Source organism: Cotesia glomerata, linkage group LG5 (genome assembly GCF_020080835.1).
Source record: "Cotesia glomerata isolate CgM1 linkage group LG5, MPM_Cglom_v2.3, whole genome shotgun sequence".
Lineage (NCBI taxonomy): Eukaryota > Metazoa > Arthropoda > Insecta > Hymenoptera > Braconidae > Cotesia > Cotesia glomerata.
Genome location: NC_058162.1, coordinates 24,643,126 through 24,662,752, shown reverse-complemented (window position 1 = coordinate 24,662,752; position 19,627 = coordinate 24,643,126). Strand labels below are relative to the sequence as shown.

At 26.9% G+C, this 19,627-nt stretch overlaps 1 protein-coding gene and 1 long non-coding RNA gene across 2 annotated transcripts in view; one reads left to right on the top strand and one right to left on the bottom strand.

Annotated features, from left to right (window-relative positions):
- LOC123265830 (chondroadherin-like protein) overlaps nt 1-10,298 on the bottom strand; it is a 47,104-nt gene extending 36,806 nt beyond the window's left edge. Inside the window, exon 1 of the mRNA XM_044729751.1 lies at nt 9,877-10,298. The gene's annotated coding sequence lies outside the window, so the exon portion shown is untranslated. The remainder of the gene's footprint in view (nt 1-9,876) is intronic.
- Nucleotides 1-19,627, top strand: part of LOC123265835 — a 155,560-nt gene that overhangs the window by 115,385 nt on the left and 20,548 nt on the right. The gene's annotated exons all lie outside the window — the stretch shown is intronic.

Genomic DNA, 19,627 nt, shown 5'->3' with positions numbered 1-19,627 from the left:
GGTGCAAGCTGTGAAATATCTTTTTCTAACTGTAGTTTCCTATCTATAGAAGGATTACCATGGATTCTCGAATTATTTAGTCTGTGGCATGTCACTTTTTTCATAAGAAAAAAGTCAGGATCTAAAAATCTGGGTCCCTATAGTTTGTGCCAGTGAATTTAATTAATTTTAAATAGAATTTATTATTTTCAAAGACCATTATTAATTAATATTGATAAGATAATATATAACGTATTATTATAGAGTATCATTGAAGAAAAAAAAGGTCTGTAGAATGAATAAAATTTTGCAACCTGAAAATATCGTTCTGCTTACGATAAACACACTCGGTAGTCTGGCGCTCCGTTTACAACGGATTTGAACGGAACTTGGCGCCAGATTCTACCGAATCGGTGGATAATAATAATAATTTTTTTAGAAAAATGATTAATAATAACTTTTTATGAGAAATTCTAGCATTATCTATATTATTAAAAGAATACAGAAAATTTTGTACCCAGGATATTCATACACTGAAAAAAAAGTTTGTCCTATGGGTATACTCTTTTTTAATGAGTTGATATTGCGAATATGATATAAAAAAGTTTAAGTATTATCGCAATACTTTGTTTAAGTGACTTATATTTCCCGTACGATACTATTGCAAGTTCAGAAAGTATAGTAAAAAAAATTAGGAAAACGGTTGACCCTGAAGGCCATCCCTGCAACTTCCCGCTACTTTCGTAATTAAGCGCTCAAAATTGCAATTATTACGTTTTTGAGCTTTTCGAGGTCAAATATATAATTTTCTTGTAGTTTTGAGCTCTCCGAGCTCAAAAATCTGATAGAAGTTTAATAAAACATTATTTTTTGAATTTTCAAACCGCAATAACTTTTGAATGAATGTACCGATTTTCACGCGGTTGGCGCCATTCAACGCAGTTTTTCAAATTCTATGATATATTTTCAAACACAAATTGATCAGACCGGAAATTTCGGTGTAATTCGAAAAAAAAACACTTTTTTTCGATTTCTTTCGTCAACGATAACTCACGAACGAACGAATTAACCGATTTTGACCAGCTTGGTGGTGACCGACGTGGTTTTTCGATGTTTAGAGCTGATTAGTTTCTGGAATTGATCGGTCAAGCCGTTTAAAAGTTACTCAAAAAAAACCACATTTGAAAAAATTTTTTTTCGCAGTTTTTTTAAGATTTCTCAAAATCTATCAGTCCGAATCAGTGCAACTTGTATTTAAAATCTAAGTTTAGTTGAATCCTTTCGAATGGCATCAACCGCGATCAAATCGGTCAAGCCGTTCAAAAGTTATGAGAGGTTTACATACATACACACACACATACTTACACACACACACATACATACATACATACATACATACATACATACATACATACAGACATACAGACACCATCGCGGGAATAGCTAGGGAAGCTTCCTAGGACCTCAAAACGTCGAGATCTGATGAAAACTCGATTTTCGAAAAACGGGGTAAAAACAATAACTTCCCGATTTTTAAAAATTTTTAATTTTCTTAGCGGGAAGTTTAAAATTCCCGCGTATGACTCAGCGCCTACTTCGCTTCTTTTCTTCCCGTGTTTATATACCGTGTTTATACCTTTAACCTAAACATCGTTTTTAAGAGAATAAAAAAAAAATATTTATATAATTGACATTAAAAATAATCATCTATGGATCCGTGGGTGAAAAATAAATTAATAATTTAACTGAGTGGAATTAATCCTTCTATTATCAAGTGTTTGAAGGTATTACCTTACATATATGTAAGGTTTTTATATTATACCTATTACATATGTCATTTTATAATATTGTAAAATTTAAACACATTGTCAAGCGAGATTAACCTTTATTACAATAATTGTAACATCCTAACATTAGTGTTTTAATCATTATTTTTTAATAAATAAAATTTAAAAAATTAAATATATAAATTAATAAAAAATAAAAAAAAATTAACATATTTGAGTGTATATAATAATATATCAAAATGCATGTGGGTACTCAAATGAAAGCTCTTGATGAGTGTAACGTCGGGATGAGCTTATATCTTTAAAAACGTCAATATTTAAGAAAGTACAGTGCAATTTAACAAAGTCATTATTTAATAAAGCAAAATTTTATTATTATAATCGAAATTTATTATAATACAATTATCGCTTATAATTGTCAAGTGTCTTCTCTATACACTAATTCTACTTAATCATCATCACAATTAATATCGTAATTTGCCACGAATATTTTGTCATCAGATCAATTGTCTTAGTGCCAAAAATTTTACCCAGATAAATCAAAAATAATTTCATTCCATTTTAATGTAATTTTTATCATTCCAACAAAAAGCAACACCAATTATCTTCATATCATCCATTATCATTATTATTGACATTACTATGGTTTTCATTAATGTCACAAGAGTTGTAACCAATGATAACGATATCATATTATCCGATCAAGCGACGTAATTATTCATTGGTTCAATTGTCATGTTGCCAAAAAGCCACCAAAAACATACCAACACTATTTAATCTAATTTCGCTCTGTTTCAACAATATTCCCGACGGAAATACTCGAGGTAATTAAAAAAAAAAACAATAACAAAACACTCTACACAATGCAGTTTATTTTAATTTCACGCTCACGAAAAAGCAAACATTAATTACACTCTTATTATCAACTACAAAAAAATTCGCAAGTTGAATTAAAAATATCTAATTTTTTTTTTTCATCACTTCTATAAACTACCTTGACCCGATAAAGTTATCAATCTTGCAATAATATTCCCTCGTCATCCGACGATATTCACCCGTTACAGTTAAGTAACAAATCACGGTTAATTTCCATGTCTACCTTCGTCAATTATAACCAAGTGTACCCATCAGCATCGCCGTAAGCAATGACATTTTATTTTTTTACTATCCACCCTCAACTTTGAATCATGAATTCCATAAAAATTAATTGCATATTTACTCGCCACTTTTTCACGCATATTTTTTTCCCGGTTATTATCAAAGTGGGTCACTGTCGTTAATGTCATTTCAATTCCCCGCTTTAATATTTTTTCATTCAAATCTCTGAGGATGGAAAAAATCTAGAAACTTTTTTCCATTCCGGCTGATAAATCTGTTGCAAATTCTTTTGCTCAACTATTTGCCAGTAATTACGTTAATTAATTCTCAGATAAAACTTGAAAATTATATTTTTTAGCGATACCTATCGTTAAAACACGCTTGAGACTTTAAATTCTTATGATAATTACTCTAGAAATACTATTTTTCATTATAAAGCACTCCAGGCTGGGTGAGGGCTAAGATTGGGCGCCAGATGCTTTAAGTGCACGAAATCTTTCATAAAATTAGTCTGAACTTTTATAAAAAGCATCAGAAGTGGGTAATGATAGTATTTTTATCACTAATATTCTTTTGAATTGCTAATTTTTTAAGAAATTTAATAATAATTTTTAATAAATTGCAATTAATCGATTTAAAAAGAACTTTGATAAGTTCAACCCTAGCAGTTTTGTAAATGCCGAAAAAATGTCGCAATTATACAGTATTAATGCAGTATTTTTTCAGCATTTTTTCGGTTGTTTTGGTCAGTTTTTTTATCGAAACATTCCGGAAAATTTACCGTAAAAATGCGAATAATTTACGTTCAAAATGCGAAATATTTACCCTAAAAATACGGAATATTTACGCTCAAAATGCGATACATTTACGCTAAAAATTTAGAATATTTACGCTAAAAATGCGGCATACTCATGATAATAAGGAGGTAAAATGACTGTATTAAAACCATATTTAAAAAATAGTATAAAATTAAAAAATTCTCGGACTGGGATTCGAACCCAAAACTTCCCGAAGACATGTCGGCTACTCTACCATTTGAGCTATCCGGTCTAAACCAAATTTTCTTTTTGCTTATTCTATATACATTAAGCCACACCGTCCATCTTACGATAAGCATATTTAAAATTAAATAATATAATTATAGATGTGAAACAATACAACTTTTAAGTTGTTAAGAAAGATTCGTTCTCACAGGTATTTTACTTATTAAGGTTTCCAAAGTATTGATATGGCTCATATATGAATCTCATATTAGTGCCAAAATATGAGATTCATTATGATATTCATTATGAGCTTCGTATATACTGGATAACTACAGTATAAAAACTGGCCAAAACAATTATAGTTTAACCGCATTATTACCGAATTATAACGGTAAATATACGGCATGAGCATAAATGCTGAAAAATTACGGTATTTTTACGGTAATTTGCTTTGATATGGCTCTTTACCGTAAGATGGACGGTGGCGTTGTTTGCTCGGTGGGTCTTATATACGTGACTGAATAAAGTAGTCAGTACTTGTCTCGGATAGCTTAACTGGTAGAGCCCTTGGCGCGTAACCGAGAGATCTGGGTTCGATTCCCAGTCTGGGCTGTCTGATTATTTTTTCAATTACGGAAAAATTCCCACTGAGTAGGTTCCCCCCCCCCTTTCCCCTATCCGTTCTTTCCCAACTCCCTTAAAAAAAAAAAAAAAATTTGCTTTGATATAGCGCTTACTCATTATTAATTGCTAAATTTTATAAAAAAAATCAATCGTATCTCTTTAATTAATAAATTTTTTTTCTAATTAATGTTCTTATGTAATTTTTAATTTTACTACAAAAATTAGATGAATTAATCCGCTAATTAAAAAAGTATTTTTTATTTTGCTAAAAATTATATTAAATACCTTAAAAAAATACAACGATTTATATAGAAGCATTAAGGGCTTAAAATGGGCGCCAGCTGCTCAAAATTTTTCATAAAATTATTTCATGTTTCAATTAAAAAAAATTAAACATCTCAAAATAAAATTATCATCAATCTTTATGGATGATAATAAAAAATATTAATTAAAAAAAATATTTCATTCGATGAAAACTCAATTACATAAATCACTCAACGCTTTATTAAATGAAATAAAGACCTTGTTGTCACATTGCTCGAGGGATATTTTTAATTTAACGTGTATTTATTCTAAATGACATATACGGGAGTTTGTCGTGTTTCTGTCACGAGAGGGATGAATGGAACTTTTTCACCATCGTGTGTCAAAATAACATGTTACGGCCTCGAGTATAAATAAACAGCCGAGTATAAATATCCGTAATTTATAAAAATAAACTCGTGTTATATTTTATATCAAACATTAACTCGCATCACGCTAAAAATATTTTACTACAAAATTTATTAATTTTCAAGTTATTGCGCGTGGCGGGGGAGGGTGTTAAAACTTTTCGAGATTGAATTATACCAAAGAGCAGCCAAGTTACTGAAACTTAGTCATTGGTATTTTCATCGTACGTTTTCGTTTTAATTTTAATCTATTTTAACAACATAACTGGAGTACACTGGAGAGTTTTCCGTCCGGAAAGTTTCTCAACCCAAGATATTGTGCTGTACTAATAAAACCGTACTAGTACGACAAAAAAGAGAACCTGCAGGTGGGTGGAGCATTTTATGATAGCAAGTTTCACCGACTCACGCGATATTACGCTGAATAATATAAGAAACGATCTGAGATCCAGTCACCGGGGATTGTGCTTTTAGTTCTTGATTGTACACACGATTATACGTAATATTGTATTGGTGGGCGTCAAGGGTGCTGGATTTTTATTTATCTTTACATATATGCTTCAACTTGTTTTCTGCAACTGCTTATTTGCCCTTTTATTACGCTATTGACATTTAAGACCGATAAGAAATGCTCTTTGAAAGTCATATTACTACCCTGAAGAAAAACTAAGTTTTATAGTTTTTTGTTTCTTTATTAAAATTTAGTTTTAAATTTCTTCAGACTCGCGGTTGGGCTGAATAATAATTTTCTGCTTTTAATGTTTCATTTTTAAAAGTAAAATTTATGACCACTTATTTAATCTAAATCCAACAACACTCACTTATTTAAACTTGATTATTACTTACAGAATTTTGTTAAGTTTGTTGAGCATATTGCTTAAATCGAAATGATGTGTTTTTATGTTATTCATTTTTAAAACTAGAATAGATTATAGTTAAATAGTTACGATAGCAAATACTAAATATTAATTATAATGATACTAAATATTGTTAATTATGACTCTAATTGCGTACTTTTGATTATTTTTATACGCATATATAATGTACCCTTAATTATAATTGTATTGTTTATAAGCTTGATACTCAGCCATTATTCCTTGGTTTAAAAAGGCAAATCTAATTTTCAACTTATTGCTTTGAAAACTAAAAATTGTTTTTTTTTTCGGATTTTCGAAAATTGAGCTCATATTTTTACGTTTTATTTTATCTAATTTATATTTTCTAAAAATTTAAATCTTTAATAATATTTTTTTTTGCAAAAACCTTTGAAACACTATGTAAAGTAAGATTATAAAAAATCAACTTAATCCGTCGATCAATTTCTAAGTTATAGTCATTAAAAAGTGCAGAATACGAAAAACGAAAAATTTTATTTTTTTAACGGGTTGAAATTTTGAGTTAACTTTTTCTTAAATACCTTAAGGATACTAAAAAAAAAATATTTATAAAAAATCAAATCAATTGATTGATTAGTTTTTGAGTTATAGTCATTGAAAAATGCAAAATACGAGAAACGAAAAATTTTATTTCTTGAATGGGTCGAAATTTTGATTAGATTTTTTATAGAGACTTTGGAGACACTATAAGAAAGAAATTTACAAATAATCAAATTAATCGATTGATTAATTTGTGAGTTATAGTCATTAAAAAATGAAAAATACAAAAAGCGATAAATTTTATTTTTTTAACGGATTGAAATTTTGAGTTTATTTTTTTTAGAGACCTTTAGGATACTAAAAAAAAGATATTTACAGAAAATCAAATCAATCGATTGATTAGTTTTCGAGTTATGATCATTGAAAATTAAAAATACGAAAAACGAAAAATTTTATTTTTTGGATGGGTCAGAATTTTGATTAGATTTCTTACAGAGACCTTGGGGATGATAAAAAAAAGAAATTTACAAATAATCAAGTCAATCGATTGATTAGTTTTTGAGTTATAGTCATTAAAAATGAAAAATACGGAAAACGAAAAATTTTATTTTTTTAATGGGTCGGAATTTTAAGTTTTTTTTCTTTTAGAGACCTTGGGGACATTATAAGAACGAAATTTACAACTAATCAAGTCAATCGATCTATTAGTTTCTTAATTAATAAGAAAAAAATAATTTTATTTGGATTAATATTTAAATTGCTCTATCGACTGTTTCCAAAATATTATTCGCTTATATCTACAAAAAAAAACAATTTCAGTTGCTAAAAATTCCATAAAAATCGGTTTATTTATTCAAGAAATCTATTAAATTTAAATTTATCAAATTAAATTAAAAAAAAAAAAAATATGAATTAGCATTTACATAATAAAATTTTTCAAACTTTCTTACTTAAACTTGAATTTTAATGATTATTTGTTCAGCAATTTCAACAAATTGAGCTTATCTACTCCGCAAATAAGATTCGAATCGGTCAATTTCTTAAAAAGCCGCGCTCAAGTTTGCAGACACGTACAAATATCTCCTCAGAAATATCAAACAGTCAGAATCTCTAGAGCTTGGAAACGTCGATACGATTTGTGATGTTGTCGAAAACTCGATTTTATTTTATTCTCGAATTCCATTTCCTTGGTACTGTTAAAATTGAATGTATTCTAATGTAAAAGCGATTCGTTTACTCAGTTTTAGCGAAACATTTCATAAATGTTTTATATTTGTAAACTTTGCACATTAAACATTTTCAATAATTCATTAAAATCGTTATCTCATCTTTATTTAAGCCTCTTTATTTTGAATTGTAACACGGATTACCGAGAAGATCCTCCCGAGGCGAAATAATACCGATGTAAATAAATATTCTCTGATAAAGTAATATTTATTTCGGAAAATGATCCGCTTAACGCTCACGAACATCAAATGCTATTATTTTTATGAAAAAGATTAATTTTCCTTTTTATTATTTTTCTTTTGAAGTGCAAATTTTTTTTTTTTGAAATTTATTTTTAATTTTGTTTTAAACTTGTAAATTCACTAAAAATTGTCACATTATTATTCACCCGGAAAATTTATCAAAATTGCATAATGAAGTATTTTTAACAATCTATTATATTTACATATTTTTACATATGATTATTTTATTCATGAAAAAAAAATTTTCGGCAAAATAAAAATTTTTTTTAAAGAAAAAAAAACTCTTGAAAACAATCGAAGTTATTTTTTTTAATGATAAAAAAAATTGAAAGTTTTTAAAATGTACGATTGAAAATATAATTTTTTATTAAAATAAAAATTTTAAAAGAGCTTTCAGAATTTCATTGTTTCAAATAAAGTTATAAAGTTTTTCAACGAAGAAATTTTTTTTCAGTAAAAAATTTTTTAGCTGTATTAAAAATATTCAAATTCTTTTAAGTAATTTTCGGTTTAAAATTTATTACTTTAATCACGTTAATTTTTTTCTCAATTTAAAGTAAAAATTTAAATATAATTTTGAAAAATAGTGAATTTAATATATTTTTATTTTAATAAATTTTTACACTACAAAATTTTTAATAAATTTAATTTTCTGAAATCAAATAAAATTTTTAAATTAAAAAATTTTTCTATCAAATAAAAATGTTCAAAATTATTTTTTTGGTTCATAGTTTTGTTTCTTTAATCTTTTATAAGTGTAAATATTATAAATTATTAAATAAATAATATTGAAAGAATTTTCGTCAAGATTGAAATTTTCCAACGAAAAATTTTTTTTTAAATTTGTAAAATTTGTTAAAATTGTAATTTTTTCAAAAAACTGAAATTTTCTTAAAATGAAAATTTGATGCATTTAATAAATTTTTATTTTAATTAATTTTTGCACCATAAAATTTTTAATAAGTTTAATTTTCTAAAATTAAATTAAAAAATTTTTAAATTAAAAAAATTTATCTTTAAAAAATTATTCTGCTAAATAAAAAATGTTCACAATCATTTTTTTGGTTCATAATTTTGTTTTTTTAACATTTTTATTATAAATATTATATATTCTTAAAAAAATAAGATTGAAATAATTTTTGTCAAAATTGAAATTTTCCAAAAAAAAATTTTTTTTGAAAATTTGTTAAAAATTGTAATTTTTTCAAAAAAGTCAAATTTTCTTAAAATTAAAATTTAGTGCGTTTAATAAATTTTTATTTTAATAAATTTTTGCACCATAAAATTGTTAATGTTTCATTTTCTGAACTCAAATAATAAAAATTTTTAAATTAAAAAAATGTGTCTTTAAAAATTATTCCGTTAAATAAAAAATGTTTAAAATCATTTTTTTGGTTCATAATTTTGTTTCTTTAATATTTTTATATGTAAATATTATAAATTAAAAAAAAAATAAGATTGAAATAATTTTGGTCAAAATTGAAATTTTCCAAAAAAAAATTTTTTCAAAAATTTGTAAAATTTTTAAAAATTTTAATAATCAATTTTTTTCTAAACTATTCATTTTTTTTTTTTTTTTTTTTTTTCAAATAAAATCACCAATAAAATTCATTTAAAAAAATTAAAATTAAAATTGTTGTCTCCACTTGTAAATATTTACCAAAATTTAAACTTCAACAATTCAATTTAACAAAATATAAATTGCACTAAAACTTTTTACAAAATTGTACCAAAAAACTTCATTTAAACCAAAGAATTTTCTTCTTTTTCTAAAAATTGAAGAAAAAATTCCTTTGAATAATAAAAGACACCGCAAAAGTTCCTTTCTTCTCAAATTCCTCCCGCGCAAAAATCCATTTAAGAAGCAAAAATTTTCAACAAAAGCATACCAGTGTAACACAACATAAGATTGCAGATCACCCAACAAGTGATTGAGACCGTGGGCTGGTGAAACAGAGCCACTTGTTACGTGCTCAACTCACCGCCGCTTCTCTTTATGTTACAATGAAGCACTTGTGCTCATCTGAAGGCAAAGTGATGGGTATCGATTCCTGTGTAAACTTTTGTCACCTACTTACAGGTAAAATGACACTTTAACGCTTAAAGTTCCACAATTCGGCACAGTTCCAAAAATTTTCCTTAAAAAAAAAAAATTATTTTGCAATAATTTGCAATTTTAAAAATTCTTCAATTTAACACTTGAATTTTTATAATTTTTAATAAAAAAAAATTAAATAAATTTTAGCGATACTCGCAAATCGCGACAATGGTCCGCGATACCACTGTACTGACTTACACGGGCACTCGGAGTGTGTCAAAGTGGAAGATTCTGGGAGGGTTAACTCTGAAGGGGTGAATTTTTTGGCGCCGGCGCCTTTGACTCTCGCACCTGCGCCCTCCAGGTCGGCAGACCCCTAGGACGTGTAAGAACACCTGAGCAAACTATCCTATCGGTGTACTAGTTATTGTTCTTTGTTCTTTGTTCTCCTTTGTATAGAAGTGTGTAGCGAGCTTTTTTTCCCGGCGGAACTTACCAGCGCAGGAGAAAACATTTACTTTGTTTATTTTAGTCACTTTATTCGAGTCCGTCTTGCGATATTAAACATTAAACATCTCGATGACACAAATGATTAAAGCGACAATGTCACCAAGGGGTCTTGTTTATGTTTTCATTGTTTATAGTTTTAATTGGAGTTGTTTTTAATGAGAAACTAGTGAACTTTTGTAATGAAGTATGGCGAAATAATGGGATAGAAATTTTTTTTTATATTGATGGAGATTGAAGATAAATTTTTGAGGACGATAATGAAAATTTGTGGAATTTTGAAAAAAGGACATTCGCTTGGATGAAATGTTGAATTTTTAATCTTGACTAGCAACTTTGCAGTCACTATGTGACTTCTGTAAGCTGTGAAATATAAATAAATGATATTTTGATTTATTAAATAATTACTTTTGTTAAATTGCACTGTATTTTGTTAAATATTGACGTTTTTAAAGATATCTCATCCCGATGTTACACTCATCAAGAGCTTTCATTTGAGTACCCACATGCATTTTTGATATATTTTTCATATATACATACACAGTAAAAAAATTTTCGTAAAATTTAACATAAAATTTTGTGTAGATGATTTTTTTACACAAAATTTCTGTTAATTCTACACATACTGTTTGTATTGATGAAATCAACATAATTCTGTGTTAAAAGTAACACAAAAATATGTTAAAACTTTCATTGGCTGATTCTCGGATTTCTACACACTTAAATGTTATCCATAACACAAATAAAGTGTTGATTGTAACTTTTTCTTTGTGTTACTCAGATCAGCTGTCAAATATGTGAGTTTTACTAATAACTTAAATATATATATATTTTGTGATTAAAAAAAATACATGAGCAATTAAAAATAATAAATTAAAGGAAAAATGCACATGTAGAAAATTAAAAAAACTGTAAGTTTATTTTCTAATAATTTATTAATTTCAATTATTTATTTTTGTCTAACTCAAAAAAAATAAATGAAAATTAAGTTAGCCGACATCTGAAAATTTTTACAATTTTTTAAATGAAAAATTATTACAAAATTAAAAAATTTCACTTGTAGAAAATTTGAAGAATTATTCGTGTAATTTTTTTTTAAGTATTTTTTAACTTGTAAATAATTTGTCAAAAAAAATCAACATGTCCGCTAGATTCATAATCATAAAATTTATAATTTTTCTTATTTTATTTATTTCCTCATAATTTAAAATTTATTCTGTCTTCTAGATTCACACTAGACAGGACATTAACCTTGTAATGAATTTTAAGGTTACAATTCTGTTATCGGATGTTTTAATATAAATTACCCTTTATTTACTTAGTTTTTAATTGCTATACACTACAATTGTATATTTATTAGCTGCATTTAAGTATTTTACGTAATGACACAAATCAAAATCCACCAAATTAAAATGACGTTGAGGCTATCACATTTACATGTCTATCTTGTGTGGCATATGTGACTATATATGAAGAATTCTTTAACATAAATTTTGTGTTGGTTGGCCAGTAACATTAAAAAAGTGTAGTTTTACTTTGAATTAATACTTGAGTGTGTTAAAAAATGGATGGATTAATCAATACAAACCGTTTGTGTAGAATTAACATAAATTTTATGTAAAAAAAACATCTACACAAAATTTTATGTTAAATTTTACGAAAATTTTTTTACTGTGTATATATGTAATATATGGGTGATTCTCTGTAAGGACATCTTAAATCTGTACAAAATTGTCCGACCAAATTACTTTTGATTTTATTAGAAAAACAATTAACAAGAGCTACAAAACTATCAGCTAAACCATAATAAATAAACAGCCGATTTAATTTTTGCTTTTTTGATATTTGTGTATCTTTTGCTATATAACATCACAGGGGACTGCTTGCCAGGGGACTGTTTTTATTTTATCAAATTGAGAAAAATCAAGCAAACTATTTCAATGTATTCAACTTTTCAAATTCCCAATGAATGTTTACATTAATTAGAATAATATTAAGACTTATGGATCCAATTTTATAAATAAATTATAAATAAAAATATTTGCCAGTGGACTGAGTTTTGAAGGGGCCCAGACACATATTTCCAGCACAAACGGTTCTTTGACACTAAATAAAATGGCGATAAAGCGCTAACAGCCCTATGGTTATTAACTCAAGGCTAGTTAGATCCTTATCAACCTTACAAAAGATAAAATAACACTTGATTTTTTTTTTGGCTTTGAACTTCTGGCAGGGGGCTGATCTTAAAATGCCTGGGACAAACTTTGGTTTAATGAATTTAATGAAACAAATTGATTTTCGGTACTTTTTATTGAAGAAGATTGTTAGTTAACTAATTAAGTTTATAAACATTATGGACCAAATTATATATTACTGACGAATAACTTAAAATTTAATCTTAAAGTTTTAATTTTGGAATTAGGACAGCCCAGAGGACTGTTATTTCGGTGGTTTATGAATTTATAGAAAAAAAACCAAAATTTATTTCATTTTAGTTTTCAATGCTCCAAATAGAAACGTTTTTTACTTTCGTAATAAATTTTTTTTAGTAACAAAATAACAATTTTTCTAATAAAAATATGCCCGGGACAGCAAAAAATATCCTTACAGAGAATTACCCATATATTCATCTATATAATATATATTTTAAAGATATAAGCTCATCCCGATGTTACACTCATCAAGAGCTTTTATTTGAGTACCCACATGCATTTTTATATATTTTTCATATATACAAATACATATATGTAATATATATAAATATATGAAAAATTGATGTGGGTACTCAAATGAAAGGTCTCGATTAGTGTAATGTCAGGATGAGCTTATATTTTTAAAAATGTCAATAGTTCACAAGATATTTGTTTAATTGTACTGTACCTTCTTAACTATTGACGTTTTTAAAGATTTAAGGTCATCTCGATGTTACACTCATCAAGAGCTTTCATTTGAGTACCCACATGCATTTTTGATATATTTTTCATATATACCTATATACACGGGAAAAAATTTCTGGGAAAATTTACGATACAACTATTGTAAAGCTGGACTATACTTTTATTACTATTAATTGTCAAATATTTTAGAAGAAAAAATACTATTTGTTCATGAAAAAATACGATATTACTATTGTAAAAAGTAATCGATGAAAATTTCCAGTGCTGCCTCTGTATCTTTCCAATAGAACTATAGCAAATTTTACAATAGTTGAATTGGAATGTTTTTTAATTAGTGTGAGTGATGGCCGTGCATAGCGCTAGATTCCGAGTTTATGTAAATGTTAAAGGATATGGGTCTTAGTTTACCTCGGATAGAGTAGAGGAAGAGTCTCTGGCTGCCAGCTCAGAGTTCTGGGTTCGATTCCCAGATAGCACTAAAAAGTTGGTTTCTTTTTTCGATTACTGTTCTGGTACCAATTAGTCCAACCTTCTATCTCTCTCCCTTCCTAATATTTCTTTTAAAAAAATCTACTGTGAATTTTTACAATAGTTGAATTGTAAAGTTCACAAACACATATTGTATAATTTGCTCTATAGTATTCGACTTTTTAAGACTCTTGCTAGTCTTATTTGTTGGATAAAATTTACAATAGTAGATCGTAAAAATTACTAAATGAGAAGTATAGTCCACCGTTACTATTTTATTTAGTAAAAATTACAATAGTAAAATAGTAAAAACTCCTTCAATTTTCTTTCCGTGTATATTATATATTTTAAAAATATAAGCTCATCCTGATATTACACTCATTAAAATCTTTCATTTGAGTACCCACATGCATTTTTATATATTTTTCATATATACATATATGTAATATATATAAATATATGAAAAATTGATGTGGGTACTCAAATGAAAGGTCTCGATCAGTGTAATGTCAGGATGAGCTCATATTTTTAAAAATGTCAATAGTTCACAAGATATTTGTTTAATTGTACTGTACCTTCTTAACTATTGACGTTTTTAAAGATTTAAGGTCATCTCGATGTTACACTCATCAAGAGCTTTCATTTGAGTACCCACATGCATTTTAATATATTTTTCTGCCTCAGGCGGAAAGTGGCAACTTTCGGCCCGCTGCGCTAAACGAAATTGCCGCTTTCCGCCTCTGTCGGACAGAAAAATAGTATACAAACTATGGCAGGAAAATAATAAATATCTCAGATCACATATATGTCGACCTCGGCTTCGCCTCGGGCAACATATATGTGTTCTGAGACATTTCTCATTTTCTTGCCACAGGTGTAATATACTATTTCATATATACATATATGTAATATATATAAATATATGAAAAATTGATGTGGGTACTCAAATGAAAGGTCTCGATGAGTGTAATGTCGGGGTGAGCTTATATCTTTAAAAATGTCAATTTTTCACAAGATACAAGGTCATTTCTTAATTATGTATCTAGAGATAGAGTATTTTCGAATGTACCCTAAATACTTATCATAATAAATTGACTATTGGTAAGAATTCTTTGACAACCCTAAAAATATGTCAGATATTATTTACTATATTACAAAGCATGATTTCTTTATCGACATTCAAATATCACATTTGTTTATAGTTAACAAATCTGATTAGACTGAAATAAATGATTTTAAAGTATTAAATAAATATTTGTTCTATAAACAAATAACTATTCCATTAAAATAAATCCACTGAAACCATATCTCTGTCTCAAATAAATTGTTCTCTCAGTGTATGAGGCGTGCAATTCGCTCTAAGAGTTGAATTTTAGCCGACATAAATTTGAATTTTAAATACAATATTAAAACATTATCGTGACTGATTTTATCTACCAAAAAAATGGACCCTCGATAGTTAACGACCTGGGTCGAGAATTTTTCGTAGTCAATTTCACCCTAAGTCCTGACGCGATAAGGGATCCGCCCAAAAGTGGGCGCCATAAATTCGGGCATTTACAAATATTATATTTACATAATATTTATTTTAAAATATTAAATTAAATATTTAAATAAATAGGATTGGGTTTTACTGCAAATTTACCACAATCGCAATTCGAGGTCATAAATACCGAGCTTTATATAAATGTATATCTATATATATTTCGCGAGATTATTTATTTTACCCAGTGCTCCACATTTTCCGTCTTTCCAAGAGTAAATTTTATCTCGCGTCTTAGCAATCTACGTGGTAATAAATTTTATAAGAAACGCACATTCAATATCTTCATTTCGTTTTTTTTTTTTTTTTTTTTTTTTTTTTATTAGTGTAAATTGAACTTTCGGTTTCATAAAATTCAATTAAATTAAAAGCTCCTTTGCAGTTAAAACTTTTACTTTTAAATGTATCATTACTATCGGACTCTGATGGCTCGACAATAACTGCAACTTACTGTTGCATTTCTCTAGACAAAAGACATGAGGTACAAGTTTCTCAGAATTTGAACTTTGAAGCAACGAACGGAACGGAACAGAACGCAGAGGTAATAATAGTGGAACTAAACCGAAATTGTGAGGAGCCAACAGAGCCGACAGGAGCCACAAGAATTTATTGACCCAGTTTGTATAACAATCAGACGCCTTTACGCCTATTAATGACGCAAGGTTACCTTATGTAATTACCGTACATGCTGCAAATCAATTATTCCTAATTATCGTTGGTGTTTATTAATCTTTAGTTAGATTGATTGTTTTTTAATTAGATTTCTTACAGATAAAAAAAAATGTTTTTAATCAAAATTTGAAAAAATTTCTATTTAAGAATTTTACCCCCAAAAAAAAAATTTCATAATTATTTTTAATAGTTTTTCTGTCATTTAAAAGCAAAATATTTACATTTCTTCATTAAAGAAAACTATAAATAAATAAAATATTGCTTTATTAAATAATGAATTTTGTTAAATTGCACTGTACTTTCTTAACTATTGACGTTTTTAAAGAAATAAGCTCATCTCGATGTTACACATATCAAGAGCTTTCATTTGAGTACCCACATGCATTTTTGATATATTTTTCATATATACATATATATAATATATATTTTAAAGATATAAGCTCATCCCGATGCTAAGCTCATCAAGAGCTTTCATTTGAGTACCCACATGCATTTTTGATATATTTTTCATATATACATATATATAATATATATAAATATATGAAATATATGAAAAATTGATGTGGGTACTCAAATGAAAGGTCTCGATGAGTGTAATGTCGGAGTGAGTTTATATTTTAAAAAATATCAATAGTTCACAAGATATTTGTTAAATTGCACTGTATTTTCTTAACTATTGACGTTTTTAAAGATATAAGCTCATCCCGATGTTACACTCATCGAGACCTTTCATTTGAGTACCCACATGCATTTTTGATATATTTTTCATATATACATATATATATAATATACATAAATATATAAAAAATTGATGTGGGTACTCAAATTAAAGGTCTCAATGAGTGTAATGTCGGGACGAGTTTATATCTTCAAAAATGTTAATAGTTCACGAAATACAAGATCATTTCTTAATTATTGACATTTTTTTGAGATATAAACTCATTTCAATGTTACACTCATCGAGACCTTTCATTTAAGTACCCACATGGCATTTTTTATATATATTTAATATATATGGTATTTGTGAAATATATAAATATATAAAATATATGAAAAATTGATGTGGGTACTCAAATGAAAGGTCTCGATGAGTGTAACATCGGGATGAGCTTATATCTTTATAAATGTCAATAGTTGACAAGATACAAGGTCATTTCTTAATTATTGACATTTTTAAAGATATAAGCTCATCCCGATGTTACACTCATCGAAACCCGTCATTTAAGTACCCACATCAATTTTTCATATATTTTATATATTTATATATGTATAAGTATATATGAAAAATATATCAAAAATGCATGTGGGTACTCAAATGAAAGGTCTCGATGAGAGTAACATCGAGATGAGCTTATATCTTTAAAAATGTCAATGGTTCACGAGAAACAAGGTCATTTCTTAATTATGTAACTAGAGATACAAAAACGATACCAAATTTAACCATCAAAATCCATTTTATCATATAAATACACTGGCCGAAAATTTTTGCATATTCTCTTAATAATATAGATTATAAAACAAATAAAAATCAAAAATATTTATATTTAAGCATTTTACCCCCATGAAAAAAGTTTCATAGTTATTTTTAGTAGATAATTTTTTATTTAACAACGAATTTGTGAAAGAGGAAAAAAGAAAGAGAAGAGTACTCAGTGGAAATTTTTTTACTAATTAAAAAAATAATTTAGACAGCCCCGACCGAGAATCGAACCCTGATCTTCTGGTTGCGCACGTTTTGCCGGCAAAATATCTGATCAATTCACTCTCTACTGTGTCGTTAGATAAAAAATTAGCTATTATACTGAGAAAAAAAATTGTTTTGGAAACAATAAGCAATGTTATAGAAAAAAATTAATAAAAAAATTTTTTTAAAAGTTGAAACTTAAAAAAAACTAATGTCCCAGAAAGAAAACCAACTAAAAAAGACCGTCTGTCATTTAAATATCAGATGTTATAAACCTGACCTTTAACGCTCCCACATAAGGGCGTAATAAATTACGATTACATCACAAATATACAAATTGCTAACAATTTATCTAACTCAACACATTGGTATTCGCATAAATTAATATTAATAGTCCCGCGGTTCTAGATTATAATATATCCACAGATGTTTAATAATACTAACGGACGTACTTCAATCAAAATGGTAATGTAAAATTCAGCTAGTATTGATCCCGGCAAAGTTCAAGCAAAAATAGCCTAAAATAGTATCCGGGGTATGTTTATCCTCTTCTACCTAAAAGTAACCATTATCTTCATAATTACATTAACATACTGTACCAGGTTGTTGTTCTTCAAAAATCCTATTATCTTAATTGAGAATTCAAGGGTCTGTATCGTAGGGTGTTGTCATGGCAACCTCGTGAATTTATCTCGTTAAAATATTTTAATTTTTTTTTTTTAGTTTGCAGTCAAATTTTTGAATTTTTTAAATTTTTACCGCCAAATTTTAAGATATTTAAATTTACCACTAAATTTAAAAATTTATGCCGCCAAATTTTCAGTTTTTTTTAATTTTACCGCCATATTTTTAAATATTATAAAGTTTTACCGCCAAATTAAAAAATTTTTTTAATTTTTGCCGCCAAATTTTCAATTTTTTTATTAATTTATACCGCCAAATTTTCAATTTTTTTAATTTTACCGCCAAGTTTTTAAATATATAAATTTTTCCGCCAAATTAAAAAAATTTTTTAATTTTTGCCGCCAAATTTTCAATTTTTTTTAATTTTACCGACAAATAAAAAAATTTTAACATTTTTGCTGCAAAATTTTTTTATTTTTTTTACGACCAAATTTTGAAATATTTTAAGATTTTACCGCCAAATTAAAAAATTTTGGCCGCTAAATTTTTAATTTTACGACCAAATTTAAAAATTTTCCAAATTTTGCCGCCAAATTTTTGAACTTTTTAAATTTTATCGCCAAATTTTTTAATATTTTTAAATTTTACCGCCAAATTTAATAATATTTTTAAATTTTACCGCCAAATTTAATAATGTTTTCAAATTTTACCGCCAAATTAAAAAATTTTTCAAATTTTTCCGCCAAATTAAAAATTTTTTTTTTTTACCTAAAATTAAAAATAAAAATTACTATAATTAATTTTAAAGATCAAAACACAACAATAATTAAAGATTTATAGATATATATTTTCTTTAACTACAATTTTCATTACAATTTGATTTTTTAATTATTACAATAAATAAATACTCATTAAAAGTACAAACATTAGTCATCTGATTAATCGGTTTAATGATAGCATTAATTCATTAAAATTTTTTTGGCAAACAAAGCTGAGAAAATGACATTTTTAATAAATAATTTGATATATGTTATTTTTATATTAAATAAAATTATTATAATTAATACCTTTGGTAAAATATTATTTATATAAATTAATACCGTCGGTAATTATAATAATGTATTACAATTTTATTTTATTAGCAAAGCGTTGATAGGAACTCCAATACTCTTGTTTGAGCTTTCCATTTTTAATTGGATTTACAATA